General features: G+C 37.6%; 1 protein-coding gene and 1 pseudogene across 1 annotated transcript in view; one reads left to right on the plus strand and one right to left on the minus strand.

The window, feature by feature from the left end:
• fam49bb (family with sequence similarity 49 member Bb) overlaps positions 1-16,700 on the minus strand; it is a 75,704-nt gene that overhangs the window by 52,140 nt on the left and 6,864 nt on the right. The window lies entirely within an intron of this gene.
• LOC107691450 (elongation factor 1-alpha-like) overlaps positions 8,194-16,700 on the plus strand; it is an 18,462-nt pseudogene continuing 9,955 nt past the window's right edge.

Consider the following 16,700-nt stretch of genomic DNA (forward strand, 5'->3'; position numbering starts at 1 on the left):
CCTTTGTGCACAGCCAGCCTTGTACTCTTCTAGGTTCAAAAAACTGTCGTCCATAAAATGCGTTGCACAAATTCAAACATCTGGGTTGTGCTGTTCTGTTGTAAATAAATCTTAACCAATGATTCCTAATTTGGCCTTCCTTCCAGAAGGCCAAATAAAGTGCTGTTGCTTTCGCACTGAAACACACACCGTCTCCCTGACATGGCTGCATCAACACTACTGCTGTTCCTGAAACCACGCCTTCTTTCTTTGCGTGCACATTTGGGCGGCATTATGCTAATATTTCCACATAGTGACGTAGACATGTGGGGGCGTTAGAACGAGCCGTTTTTAGGTTGACTCTTAACTTTTATAAAGAATATCTCTTTGGATTTGAGACTTTAGTCTTTGCAACTTTACAGATCTTTTTTATGCACCAAGAGCTTGTAACACTCCAAAGAGAAAGGAAAACTTGAAATCGCATCATATGACCCCTTTAAACTAAAAGTTATATTTTTCTAAGCCTATTAAAAGTAAAAAATAATGGCTTTCAATTATTATACTGTAATGCTGAACAGCTATAATTAATGGCTAAAAATGAGGCGAAAATGTATTTAATAAAGACATCAAAAGCAGTATTATCAATGATACTGGCCTTCATTAATAATAGGCTACTTAGTAAAAAGATGCTATTAAATATACCATCTTTATGTTGTTTCTACATTAATTTGGAGATTCAATGCAACATTGTGACAATATAAATATATATTAATATGCGATTAATTACAGAAAATTGTGATTATTTAGTTGTTTTTTTAATGACAACACTAGTTAAATTATAGACAGATAGATTAATTATCATTCATTTTCACCCTAAAATGTCACATTACTAAGGTAAAATGCATGCATTCTGAATGAATCATCTCCATTATTGCATAAACTCATTCCTGTGGATGACTTTATAATCATCACTTGATCGAGCCTGGGAAAGCTGTGTTACTATGGCAGCTGCTGAGATTCTGACACCCTGAAGGCCTAATGACAATTCAGAACTCAGAAACAAGTAATACGGTACTTGGAACGTCACCAAGGCAACAGCTCGGAACCCTTGCTGCGAGGGGCTGGAGATCTGGGAGAGGACTGGAATCACAAAGCCCTTCATTCGAAAGAGTGAAGCTAATCACTCTGGAAATGGACTAGTTTACATGAGAATCAGCAGTGTAAACATTTCTGAGTGAGTGCAGCAGGAGGCAATTTATTAGCATAACACAGGACTGGCAAAGTGACAATATAATTGTTTGCTAAGGCAAGCATAACTATTACTACTGCTCATCCTTAAGAGTTAGGGGTTTGTTCTAAATCCCTTAAGCCTACAGTAAAACTCTGGCACACAAATCACTCAGCACAGTGCTACAAACATCCATTTTCAAACTAAAGTTTTCATGAACCAAGCGAATCAAAACCCATACATTACACTTACAGTGGTGTGGATTGGTTTTGAAAAACTCTGAAATGGAAGTAGCGACAGATCTTTACATACATATGGAAACAGAATGTTTTTTTTATGCCAACTTTAAAGTGCACTTATTATACTATTTCAAAATTTCTTACAATAGGTTTACATGCATCCAAGGTAAAAAAAAATACTTTAATTTTCTCATAATATATACTGCAGCATCACTTCTTGTCTCACAGTGCCTGATAATGTTAGTTCATGGATCCGGTCTCTCTAAACCCCTCTTCTCCATACTCTGCTCTGATTGGTCAGATGAGATCAACTAAATGCTGGATTTTCAAAAGTATGTGAAGTTCACGGTATAGACTCTGTGCCATTGTTGCCGTAAACTTGCATGATGTTATTGAATTAATGATTTATTAGTTGCATACCGGTCTGTAATTGTAGGGACATTGACATTTTCAATCCTCTAATTATAATGCTGAATGAAACTGACTGTGACTGGTTGCTTTACATACAGTATCTATCAAACACCCTCCTGGGCAGTCCTAGGCCAAAGAAAGCTACCCTGGAGTCTTGACCTTCTCCCATCTGAAGGTCTGGCTATGTGAAACTAAATGAAAGGTAACATCCAAAAAAAAAACATAATAGGGGAAATTTAAGCAATTACCAGCAACCACCCAGAATACAGGGTGTAGCAACCTATAAAAACTACTCAGAAAAAAAAAAAAAAAAAGTTGCAGTAAAAATTTTGTTCTAAAGATAAATGTTTTATTGCTAGGTACAATAGAGAGAGGATAAAAAAATGATGGAGAGTGTTAAGGGAACAGAAGTGGCAAATGATGCAAGCTGGATTCAAACTTGTGCAGCACGCTTGAGCACCAAAGCTTAACCTGTAATAATTGTACTCTGCTTGGCTATTACTGCAATAGATTTTTTTCTTCAAATGGATTTTGTTGAGTGTAATCCATCTAAAATTAACCTAAAATCTAGACTATATAAAAGAGTTATCTAAAAAAAAAAATCCAGGAAGCTGCAGTCATTTGCAAAAATAGTTTTTTCCCTCCCTCTGTCTGCAATTCAGAGAACAACAACACAGATGATTAGTATTGCAAACACATGTACATGAAATAGAAATATATTTTTTCTCATCAAAGCATCCAACTGTAACTAAAAGAATAGCACAACCAACAATTGTGACTGTAATTTTACGAAACTACGAGAATACTTTTTTGCACGAAGAAACAAAAAGTATTCTCATAGCTTCATAAAATTACGGTTGAACCACTGATGTCACATGGATTATTTTACAGATGTCCTTACTACCTTTCTGGGCCTCAGAATGTTTCAGTTGCATTGCTGTCTATGCAGGGTCAGAAAGCTCTCAGATTTCATCAAAATATCTTAATTTGTGTTCCAATGATGGACGAAGGACTTACAGGTTTGGAACGACATGAAGGTGAGTGATTAATGACAGAGTTTTCATTTTGGGGTGAACTATCCCTTTAATGACTACAAAAATGTTCATTTTTGGTGAACCAAAAGCAGAAAGTACACACAACTACAGCCCTAAGCCTACGCTAATGGTAGGCATTTATTTACCCAAGACAGACAACAAACGCAGAGGAAACTGAGTGCAGTGGGTGGTTGAGTCATCCAACGACATTTCTTACTGCCTCACAATTACTGTCTTCACTAGGGCTGGGCGATATAGCTAAAAAATGTATCAACGATATAATGTTTCATATCGTTCGGTATCGATAATTATTGACATTTTTTTATAACCTTTTTTAAAACAGAGCAATAGAAAAACATTTTTTAAATTTAACCACTGTATTTTTTAATTATCCCAATTTATTGAGACAAACAACAAATATTTTTTGTTTTAACAATCAAACACAAAATAAAAATTAAACGAATTTCTAATGGTTTATATGCAGATTAAATAGGTCTTAAGGAAATTTTTGTCTTGTCTCCCGAGTCCACAGGAGGGCGTAATGAGCAAAATAATAGCGCATTTAAATTGTAAATGCAAGGAAATAACGGTCTATAAAAAAACGTGCATTACATCTAAATTAACTCATAAAAATCACATATAATTTCGTAAATTGCATAAACAATTATGAACAAAACAGCATCATGTATTTATGCATTGCTTAATCCAAAGAGCCGAAGCGCCATTCACACAGACTGCATTTAAAAACATATGGGACGCAGTGAAAATGAATAAACATCCACGAATTCGTGACGTGTTTTCTAAAAGTTTAAACTGTTTTAACTTTGCATGGCTTTCTATACATCTCTGGTGTGAGACGCGAGTGCAGCAGTCATATTTGTCCACCAAAAAAATGTGCTGAATATGCGTTCTGTGTGAATGGCTTGGTTTCGGTTTTAACCTAATCAAGATCTTCTCCGCATTGAGCTTCTATATTTCTCTAATATTTTGAATGCATAACACAGCAGCAGCACATCTCGTGGGCGAGACTAACAAAACATTAAAATGCAACAACGTTGCTTACATCACCGCATATTGCGCGCCACTGATGACGCTCCCTGATGGACACCTAACATTCAAATGCAAATGTTTATTTTAAATTCGACTAATATTCATTCTTTATTCACAATCTCCTCATCACAGGCAGGCACAGCACTCATTTCAGCATGTTCATGTTTGTGTGTGCTGTCTGCGTCACTCATAGCACATACCTATATTGTAGGGCTTCCACTAACGACTTCGATTAATCTGTCGACTAATTTATCGATTAATCTAAATGATTAATTTCCCACAAAAAAATCAAAATTTTAAAGGACATTTTATTAAACTTGCAACTTTGCCATTCAGTAGTGTACCATACAAAAGTGTAAATGTAAACAAGCCATTGACGAAATGCAAAAATGTAAACAAACTTAATAAAAATTAAATAAAAAGAAAATAATTACAAAAGTCTGAGAAAATCAGCATGTTCTTAATGTCAATATATCCACATGTTCTGGGCTTCTGTTCATTACAGCTGTGAGTGCAACTACAAAGGGGAAAAAAATCTGTTTAAATTAACCCCAACAGTTGGGTTTTCACATTAAAGGGGTCATATGATGCTAGGGCTACACGATATATATGTAAATATCGCGATATGCATATCGCAACGGCGTGCGATATTTTAATCATTTTAATAATAGGCTACTTAAATCAAAACGTTGCAAAAGGTCAAAGTTTTAGTTCGACGAATATAGCAGAGAATTGCTTGACGTTGAAAAGAGTTATTAAGTGCAATAAGTTGCAGAAAACAACTCTTTGCCGTCTCGTCTTGCTGTCTGACAGACTCACACCTGAAGTGCATCTCGCACAGCGTATCTTCCGTTCTGCCGCACACGTGCAAAGCCGAGTTGATTCGTCTTTTGCATCTCCTCCTCATGTTTGAACAGACACATACACACAGAATTATGTCAACAGTACCCGTCTCAACGATCATTCTCGTAAACGCAGTCAGTTATGTTTTAAAATGATGGGCTTCAGTAGTGAAACTCCAAATGAAATCCAAATTTCTATGAAATCCTTTTTTAAAGAAAAATTAAAGTGCAACATAGAGTGCAAGAAGCAAGTGTCCATCTCATAGTCCAAATCACTGAAATCAAAGTTCAGTATTATAGTGTAAGAATGACAACATGTCCACGTATTCTGGTCTACTAATAATAAAATATAATTAATAATTAGTTTTTGTTGTAATAAAAATAGATGTAGGCTAAGTGAACAATAGCCTTTAAATTTACTTAAAATACATATAAAATATCAATGAGGCAATAATAATTAGTTCAAATAAAGTATCAAAAGCAAGAAATCATATGGTTTTATTGAACAAAACTGTTTTATAATGTAATAGAGCCACTGATCTATATATAATTATAAAATAATATAATATAATCTCTATTATAGATCAGTGAATAGAGCTAATGTACAGTATGCATTACAACAAAGGCCTGTAGGGGGCGCCAATGGCCTGACGATTGTTTTTACACATTACTGTGCGATCTAATACTCGTTTAATATTGACCAAGCATCATTTAATTCAAATGTCCACTTAATCTTTAATATTTGGCCATTTCTTTACGACAGAAATGCTATAGCCACTGTAATTTAATGAATATGTGGACATCAAAACGTGTAAACTCAGAGTGAGGGTTTAAGCTTTTATTTTGAAACCGCGAGATAATGATGTATTCTCCTGTGTTTGCGTGGATTTATAAATGATTTACCTTACAAATCTAATGAAATGGCGCTCGTTGCGTTCCTAGATGAATGTTATAATAAACCCAAACTCACAACAACATGCACAGATGGAGTTTGAGCGGCTCCACACATGTAAATGATATCAGTTTCTGTGGAACAGCATTTACTGTGAACGGAGCTGCTGTGAGACGCACGTACGTAACCTACACCGCTATAACGGCATTGCATATAATTATTTAATTAAATCGTAGCATTTGTGAATTCACAGTTATGCTTAATTATGTTTTATGGATTCTCGTCCGTGAAATGCGCCACTTCCGGTATTCTGATATTTTAAAACCGAATAGTCGAATAGAATCGACGAATCGCAACAGCCCTACTATATTGTGCGCCATATCGAACTATCATTATCGAAGAAGGTGTACCGTCGATAAATATCAATACAGTTTTATCGCCGAGGCCTAGTCTTCACCCCCACACCCCTAGTGCTGACTGTTTGCCCTGACCCACATTAAAACAGTATGGGGAGATGGTAACTATCAGTGAAGGTGAAACTGAGGAGGTCAATGAGACAGCAGCATGGGTAAGAGGGAAGCTGACACAGCACATACAACCACAGCTGACAGTAGGCATAGGCCGGTATGAGATTTTGATGGTATGATAACCTTAAGCAAAAATATCACAGTTCACGGTATCACAGTATTGTCTTTACAGCTTTTTTTTCCCCCCGCTGAGCACAATATATTTTGTTTTTGAGCAACATACAGAATATTAGGAACATTAGAATTTGTTTATTTTTCTTTGATTTGTTTCCTAAAAATAAGAAAAATAAAGACTGACATCTTTATTTAACCTAAATATGTAATTACAGTGATTTAATTTTAGTTATATATAATTCATATACATATCATTTATATCATTTCATATCATTTAGTTATATAATTTCATACACATAATTTGATTTAATAATAACCCAATTTGAAGCAAAAACAGAATGTTCTGACTAGCTTTGTGAAATTTCACAAAGCTAGTCAGAACATTCTGTTTTTGCTTCAAATTGGGTTATTATTATAGTAACCCAATAGGAATAGTTAATCCGCAATAAGGAAGCTCACCAGTGGCCCCTAGTGGTGGCTGAATATATTACACTGGTGGCAGCGGTGGGATAGAATTGTAATATACCCATACCTTTTTTGGGTGGTAAACTATTAAAATGGAGCACACTGAAAATGCACATTCTAGTCAAGAGTTTTCTGCTCAGACAGCTAGGAGTATGATTGCTACTGCTAACAGCATAGTGAATCGTCCCGTGTTCATGCCAGAGACATTTACAGGTAGCGGCCGTGGCTGGTCTGATTGGTCTCAGCAATTTGAAATGGCCGCAGAGGTGAATAATTGGAATGGGGATCTAAAATTGAAGTTTATGTCACTTTTGTTGTCTGGCAGAGCGAGAGATGTATTCTGCGGTTTGACAATAGAAGACTGCAGTAGTTATGCCAAACTAAAAGAAGCATTGAGCAAGTGTTTTGATCCTTGCAAAAGTGAGGATTGGATCCGCGCAAGTTTGTCCGCTAGGCGACGATTACCAGGGGAAAGCGCACGTGAGTTTAGTAATGCGTCAAGGCGATTAGTAGCCAAATCTTAACCAGTGGCTAACTGTGATACGCAAGGTTTACTAGCACGTGAGCATTTTATTGCACATGTTGGAACTGGCGAGCTGCGAATACAGCTCCGTAGTGCTAGACCAGCTACATTAGAAGCAGCCATAAATTTGGCTTCTGAATTGGAGCTCATTCGAGAGTTAGAGCGTAGTCAGATTACACCTGAATTGAAGGTGCGGGGAGTGTCTAATAATAATTCAAATGATACCCAAATGGCTACATTGCTTGAAACGGTAGAGATCTTGCGCCAGGAAGTTAGAACTTTACAGGTGACTGTTCAAAATCTTACTAAGGCTCAAGTTAATAATGTCTCTTCTTTTAGGGCTCCTTCCCATTCCGAATCACAGGGTATTAGTCAGGGCCAGAAGGGTCGCGGCGATGTATGTTGGGAGTGTGGTTGTGATCGCCATTGGAGAAAAGAGTGTCCTTATGTACAGGGAAAATAGAGGGGGCGAGTAAAGAAGGCCAAATGCTCGCCCCCCTCCCTGATTATACGACTGGCCTGCAAATTAGTGTTTCTTGTAGTGAACAGGGGGTCGGGGTGTTTTGATCAGCTAGAGTGGGAGGTGCAGTCTGTGATTTGTTGTTAGATACGGGTGCTCAGGTGTCGGTAGTGTCTAAAGAATTTTGGCAAAAAGCAACAAATGGGGGCTCTGAATTAGTGCCCTATTTAGGGAAGGTGTCTGTAGCTGATGGGTGACAAATGAATATTGTAGGAAAGACGACTGTCAACTTTGTGCCAGATAGAGGCATTGGCTTTGGCCACAGACATCTTAGTAGCTGACATACCTTTGCAGGAGATCATTTTGGGCACCGACTTCTTGAGAAAGTTTGGTGCAGTCATTGACTTAAATGCACTGTGTTGTACATTAATGGGGAAGAGCCTACCCCTACAGTTGGTTAATGTGAACAACAAGACCAGGACTGTATCAGTAAGACAGGATGTGATTGTGCCCCCAAGAACTGAGGTTATAATTCCTGGTAGTGTTGAAGGAGTGGGGTTAGAGTGTATGGAAGGAATGCTGGAACCTTCGGATAGATTGGTTACTGATGTTTTGGTAGCCTGTGTGTTATGTAGGGTGGAAAAGGGAGTGTTGCCACTAAGGGTTATCAATGTGACAAGTGAGGAACTTATTCTAAGAAAAGGGATGACTATTGGAACTTTGTGTACAGATGTTCAGGCAGGGGACAGTGCAGTCAATTCTCTAGGTTCACTGAAAGATTCAGTAGAGCAGCCATGGACAGCTGAAGTGCTGTTGCAAAATCTGGGGCTGAATAGAGGCCTGGAACCAACCCAGTTACAAGCTGTTCAAGAGTTATTGAGTAACTATCTTTCTGTTTTTAGTAAAAGTGACACTGATTTAGGACGGACCCATAGGACCCTCCATCAAATTGACACTGGGGATGCAAAGCCCATTAAACTGGCTCCTCGTCGGGTACCACTCCATTTGCAACAGGAGGTGGCGGATCATGTGAAGCAGATGCAGGAAAGGGGTATCATACGCCCATCCTGTAGCCCTTGGGCCACTCCTGTTGTTCCGGTGAGAAAGAAAGATGGGGCATTGAGGTTCTGTGTCGACTATCGTAAGTTAAATGATGTCACTAGAAAGGATGCATATCCTCTTCCACGTATTGATGACGCATTAGATAGCCTAACCCATGCACAGTGGTTTTCTACTTTAGACTTAGCTAGCGGCTACTGGCAGGTCGAAGTAGACCCTATAGATCGCCCTAAAACAGCTTGGAAAACGACTGCATTGCAACGCAGTTTGTGCAAGTCCAGAACAGAGACGAGTTGCTTGCAATAAGACAAAAAACTGGGGATGCACGATATATCGGCCACCATATCGGTATCGGGCGATAAATGCTCATTTTTTCTGTTATCGGTATCGGCCCTATAAGAAAATTTGGCCGATATCTTAAAGCCGATAAATAATGCATTATTTCCTTCAGAGACACTTCAGATGCGCCCCCTACAAAAAACGTCCGGTTGCCGATCGCGTATGTTCCAGGGGAAGCCATCCTACACACACACGTGACTGACAGCTCGCTCGCACCAACAGGAGGAGGGTCGTGTTACTCTCTACACTGCACTCAACCTGAGGGATTCCTACACTTTCAGTCTTTGAGGAGACATGAAAAACAGCGCATACCGCAGGAACGGTATAACGGAAAATATTAGCGTATTCATATATTCATAAAAATATATAAAATATTTTATAAAGGAATAGTTCACCCAAAATTGAAAATTCTGTTTTCAGATATTTTTGATGAAATCCGAGAGCTTTCTGACCCTCCATAGACAGCAACACAACACGGAAGGAAAGAAACTGTTGAATAAAGTCATTATTTTTTCTTTCTTTGTGCACAAAAAGTATTCTTGTAGCTTCATAGCATTTCGGTTGAACCACTGATGCCACATTTTTAATAATGTCCTTACTAAGTTAGTTAGTCTATGCTGGGTCAGAAAGCTCTCTAATTTCATTAAAAAAAATCGTAATTTGTGTTCCGAAGATGAACGAAGGTTTTAAGTTAAGGGTTTGGAATGACACAAGGGTGAGTTGTTAATGACAGAATTAAAATTTTTGGGTGAACTTTCCCTTTATATACAATCATCAGAAATAAAAATTTAGGTTATAAATGAACTACACCACAATTGCATGACTTCAATGTCACCACCAGTAAGCTTCTGTCACTTCCTTCAATCCTTAATTAAAATCTACAAATTGGAAAGTTAAAATAGATTGCAAGAGTGCAAATTAAGATAACATGGCTTTAAAAAGAACTACAGTGAATTTTCCGGTAAAACACATGTAAATGCTTAAAATTCACAAGTGGCCCATGGATATATTTTCTGTCATAGAACAAAACATGAAAATATCTTGAGCTTGCATTAACCACAGACCACAGGGCATTTCAACATTACAACAAAATTATTTGATGAAACATTCTTCTAAGACTATAAATTCAAACGTAAATGGCAAAATATAAGAAGATGGCTAACCACAGATTAGTAACCCTTTTCTTCTGGGCAAAAGAGGGAAATGTGGAGCCCTGGGGTGGACCATCTAAAATCAGCCCAAGCCTCAAGCATGAAGAGTCATGAGCTGACTAATGAGGCAAAAACATGCTTGACTCATATCCTCTTTTAGCTCTGTGAACACACACCTCAGACATCACCAAAACCAACCAAATTCTCACTTAGCGACAGCATGACCTCACTAGAATAAGCCATCTATGCTGCTTATAGTCAGCTCTATTTAAAACATGTCCCTCATGCTTTCTGACTGAGAGTAGAGAGTTTAGTATAACCCTTCTGCTTCACTGAAGATTGGCATGTTAAAGGCAACAGATGGATATTGTTGGGTTTCCTTCCCAACTGTTGCCAAGTCATCTGTGCTGGTTACCATGTTCAGCCATCCTCACCATGGAAACAAGAGGGAGGGGACGCAGTGGGCACACAATATGTAGAGTGTCAAAGTGACACAGTTGAAGCAAAATCTAGAAATGGGCTCATCGCTGCTGAACAAAAGAAATTGCAATCTAATTTCTCATTTTGCACATTTCAGCAGGTCTGGCTTTTACAAAATTATTATTATTATTATTATTATTTCTAATCCTTAAAGACACGAATGGCAACCAGAGCACATTTAACTTACAAAACTTAACATATTTCTGAGTGAAACAATGTAGGGCAGGGATTAATTGTCCACTGGGATTTGGTTGGCTTGTGAAAATTAGTCTAATATTTTTTTTTCTCCAGCCATACAGATTTTAATAGATCAGCAGAAAGAAAATAAAAATAAAAAAATCTTTTAGGGGAAAATTGTTAAATTTTAATGAAATATGATGAAAACGTTTTGTATGATTTTTATATGAAAATATAATTTTCTTTAGACTACACACATTAAGGCCAGAGACATTAAATGTTATAAATTATGGGTTTAATAAGGTTAAAATTTCTTCTTTAACGTTTATTTTATAACTAGTAACACAAATGTTGTTGTTTTATGGTTTCCCTTTTTGTATTAATTAACTATAATGACCCAGAGCAAAGTTAGCCCCTCCTTAAAACATAAGAATAGGGGGAAAAAAAATGTCCCTTCTTCATTTCCTTTCAAGCACATGGTTTCAAGTACCAAATGTGTGTGTCAAAGTGGTGTAGCTATGTTTTCAGTTCTATTCGACACTTAACAATTGAAATGTTCAAATCCTGATGTGGAAATCAAGTGAAAAAAAAAATTTTAATCACACTGCTCAGTTCAACTGTTACTGCTTGACATGTGGAGACATGACTTTAAGAAAGTACGACATTACATGCTGCTGCAAGACAAGAGTACAGAGATCACCTGAGGTTAAAATAAATAAATAAAATGAATTATAGGCCACAGGGACATGTGGTTTTGAGGCTTAATAACATGGTTAATATCATAACACAAAAAAATCATTCAACTTTCAACAATGTTTAAAAACAACTACATATGAAAAAAGTATTAAACTTAGTAAAAATAATTAGTCTACAATTTCAGCAAGACAATCACACTTATTAGAAACATGAGGTATATTTCCACTTGGACAGCATCTTATGGGGTAAAGGGCAAACTGAGGTGAAACAGGAAGTTTAGTGAGCTAGTTCAGAGTGAAGATTAGCACTTATAAACTTAATACAATAAACTTCCTTATGTCTTTCATAGGCAAATTCTACAGATTATCATTCCGGCAACAACAGGCATATAGACAGCACACCTCTCCTGCTTCACATCTTGCAATGGTTCGAATACTAACTACTGTAAACACCCTACAAATAATTCTGCCTTATTATAAAATTGCTTAAATTCATGTTAAAGTAAACAAATGCTCTATAGTGGGGAGTTATCTTAAGGAAATTGTTTCAACTACAAAGAATACCATCACCGATTTGTACACTGCATTCTTATTAAAGGGGTCATATGACGTTGCTAAAAAGAACATTATGTTGTGTATTTGGTGTAATGCAATGTGTTTATGCGATTTAAGGTTAAAAAAACACATTATTTTCCACATACTGTACATTATTGTTTCTCCTCTATGCCCCGCCCTTTCTGAAACGCGTCACTTTTTACAAAACGTTCTGAAAAGCGAGGTGTATGGTGATTGGCCAGCTATCCAGTGTGTTGTGATTGGCTGAATACCTCGTGTGACGGAAATGTTACGCCCATTAACATACTGTGACACTGTCTCCCAGCACTGCGAGACAAAACCAATAAAACCCATTACAAACGAGGCATTTGTTGCATCCAGTGGGGACAAATTCTTTAAATATAAAAAATGTACTTACAGGCTGTGAGTCAGAAGCGCCAGACTGTCCGTGCAAAGTTGGAACTGCCCCACTTTATAGAGCAGCCTTTGAGCACAGACCCATTGTATGCTACTCTGCAGGTTCAGGAAACAGTCCTCCATAAAATGCGTCACACAGTGTCACACACTGCGGGCTAGAGTGAGTGGCGGCCAGCGGGCTTGCGGCAACCACATGTGACGACCCTGGGCTGGACTCCGCTTCGTCCACGGTGAAAGCCGATCCGGCGATCCACAGCGCAAAGTTGATGTATTTCCTCAGCGACCAGCACGGATCAGCTCTAGGCATGACGAAGTGGATATTGTCCTATTTTGGAAGGCCAAACAAAGTAGTTTCGCTTTCACAGTGAAACACACAGCATCTCCACAACATGGCGGCGGCGGCAACAACAATACTACAGCGAGAATAAAAGTTACGCCTTCTTTCTTTGCGTGAACATTTGGGCGGTGTTATGCAAATCTTCCCACACAGTGATATAGACATGTGGGGGCGTGTTTAAACGAGGCATTTTAGGAGGGCGGGGACAAGGCTTAACTTTTATAAAGAATATCTCTTTGGATTTGAGACTTTAGTCTTTGCAACTTTACAAATCTTCTTTATGCACCAAGAGCTTGTAACACTCCAAAGAGAAAGGAAAAAATGAAATCGCATCATATGACCCCTTTAAAAGGTTTACAGCACCAATCTTTCACTAACCTCCAAATACACAAAACATTTCCCCAGATCTAACATTCTTACTGGGATGAAGAGATTAGCAAAAAGTGCTAATTACAAAAATGGATGCACACTGTGGCCTATGGCTCACAAAACCAAAGTAAAGTGGCTGCACATCTGTTTTGAGGACATCTATCTAGCATACTCAGGTACACTTTTTTACATTCAAAAGTTTGGTGGCAGTAAGATTTATTTTTATTTTTTTGAAAAATGTCTTTTGTTCACTGAAGTTGCATTTATTTGATCAAAAATAAAAACAGTAATAGAGTAAGAACAGTAATGCAGTAATACTCAACAATTACAATTTAAAAATAATTACTCATTTAAAAATGTAATTAATTCCTGTGATAACATATTTTAAAATGTAATTAATTCCTGTGATAACATATTTTAAAATGTAATTAATTCCTGTGATGGCAAAGTTAAATTTTCAGCAGCCATAACTTCGGTCTTCAGTGTCACATGATTCTTCATAAATCATTATTTTACTGATTACTTATTATTATCAATGTTGAAAACAATGTTGTTTCAGGATTCTTAAATGAATAGAAAGTTCTTTACTGCCACTTTTGATGAATTTAATGCATTCCTGCTGAATAAAATCATTCATTTCTTAAAAAAAATCTTAACCCCCGCCCCCCAGGAAGGCATGCCAAAAATACTCATACTATAAGAACCAACTGCCTCTGAAATTAGCAAATCGTCTTTCTAAAGCTTTCTAACACTTTCTAATGCTTGTATTTTAAAGGGGTCATGAACTGCCTTTTTATTATTTTGTAGTTCTCTGAGGTCCACTTATAATGTTATCAAGACTTTTACGTAAAAACATCATAATTTAGAAGTAATAACTCTACCATTTTTGCATTCAAATTAGGGCTGCACGATATATCGAAAATATCGAAATATCGCAAATTTAAATATCGCGATATGCATATCGCAACGGCGTGCGATATTTTAATCATTTTAATAATAGGCTACTTAAATCAAAACGTAGCAAAAGGTCAAAGTTTTAGTTCGACGCATATAGCAGAGAATTGCTTGACATTAAACAGAGTTATTAAGTGCAATAAGTTGCAGAAAACAACTCTTTGCCGTCTCGTCTTGCTGTCTGACAGACTCACACCTGAAGCACACACACAGAGAGACGTGTTTCAGATGGCGCGCGAACACCGAGTTGATTCGTCTTTCGCATCTCCTCCTCCTTATGTTTGAACAGACACATACACACAGAATTATGTCAATAGTACCAGTCTCGACGATCATTCTCGTAAACGCAGTCAGTTATGTTTTAACCAGCTGAGAAAGAAATCGGATGTGTATCATTATACTGGATCCGTGCAGTCGGATTTTGTCTGACAGACTCACACCTGAAGCGCGCGCACAAGCCGCATCTCGCACAGCGTATCTTCCGTTCTGCCGCAAACGTGCAAAGCACGCACGCACACACACAAAGAGACACGTTTCAGATGGCGCGCGAACACCGAGTTGATTCGTCTTTCGCATCTCCTCCTTATGTTTGAACAGACAGATATATCGTGCATCCCTAGTTTGAATAGATTGTAGACTTGGAAGTAAACGCCCTCTGGTATGAATTTGGCTAACAGTTGTATATGTTTGACAGCATACATCCATCTATGAAGGATGTAGGCTGTCAAACACACACAACACACTGCTGGGATTTAGGTTAAAACAGGTAACAGACAAAGCAATAGTGACCACATAATAAAAACAGTTACTCACACTTGTGTGGTGCGACATTACTGTTTGATTCAATACTGTATATACTGTCGAATTGTGTCTTGTTTGTAAACGAATCCGTGGGAGTGAAAAAAGGACCAGGGGTCCATTCTTCGTACGTCACTAACTCAGGTAGCTGGATTTGATTGTTGACGATTTTGCTTGAACTTGGATTGGTTGGTTCTAGGGCTGGGTGATATATCGAGTTTGTACGATATATCGATATTTTCTTTATAAGCGATACAATATGAGGCAATACTGTTTATATCAATATACAGTAGTTTGATACGAGCGCATCTGAAAATATAGAGGAGGACACAGACTGAGCTGCTGCGTGAAAGTACATAATCCAATTTGTTCTAAACATGTGACAAGCTTCATATTAAGGCCTTTAAAAACTGGTAAGACATATAGTTTATAGTTTCGTTTCGCATATTAGTTTAAGCGGCTCGGCCCGTCATATGCTCTGACTGAAAGGCTGCGTGCCGCTGAAAGAGACACTAGGCTACTCACACTGTTTAATGTGTATATTCTCCATCTGTAAATGTTAGAAAGCCATGGAAATATTTCCATTTTTCTGTCAGAAGTGCATGCGCCTTCTGCTTTGCGATTCTCTGCTAAACTTCACAGACTTCAATTAGAATGAGCGCGCCAAACAGACGGAGCTCAATGAAATAGGAGCACAATAACTCTGACTAAAATATACATTTCGCTGAAATATTTGTAGTTGGACAATAAATGTGACATATGTAGAATTTCAAACCTACAAGTAAGTCTATTTTTATGATAGCACTGAATGTAAAGTGCCTGTAATGGGGTAATCAAAATAGCCTATAGACCTTAAATGCAATCTAAGTCACTTTGGATAAAAGCTTCTGTCAAATACATAAATATAAGCGAGCTGATCTTCATCAGTGAAGCAGTATTATGTTAGTGCACTGAGGATCTGAAATATGGCCTTATTTACCTCATTTAGCCCTCCAAGATGCATGCAAGAAAGACTGGACGCAGCGAAGTGTGATTTCATATAGGCCAGGATGCCCGGGGTCCACTAGAGGGCCTCAGCAAACTTCTTAGGGGTCTGCAGGATGACAGAAGCGTAAAATGAATATATTATCAATCTAACTCTTTATTAATTGCTTTTTATTGTAGATCATATGTTCCTGTGGCTCAGTGGTAGAGCATTGCGTTAGCAGCACAAAAGGTTGTGGGTTCAATTCTCAGGGAACACACATACTGGTAAAAAAAAATGTATAGCCTGAATGCACTGTAAGTCGCTTTAGCTAAAAGCGTCTGCTAAATGCATAAATATAAATGTATAAGCGATTCGATATGAGGCAATACCGTTTATATCGATATACAGTAGTTTGATACGAGCGCATCTGAAAATATAGTGGAGGACACAGACTGAGCTGCTGCGGAGAAAGTGCATAATCCAGTTTGTTCTAAACATGTGACAAGCTTTATATTAAAGGGGTCATATGATGCGATTTAAAGTTTCCAGTGTTACAAGCTCTTTGTACATAAAGAAGATCTGTAAAGTTGCAAAGACTAAAGTCTCAAATCCAAAGAGATATTCTTTATAAAAGTTAA

The sequence above is a fragment of the Sinocyclocheilus anshuiensis genome, unplaced genomic scaffold, assembly GCF_001515605.1.
Source record: "Sinocyclocheilus anshuiensis isolate Anshui unplaced genomic scaffold, SAMN03320099.WGS_v1.1 scaffold106, whole genome shotgun sequence".
Lineage (NCBI taxonomy): Eukaryota > Metazoa > Chordata > Actinopteri > Cypriniformes > Cyprinidae > Sinocyclocheilus > Sinocyclocheilus anshuiensis.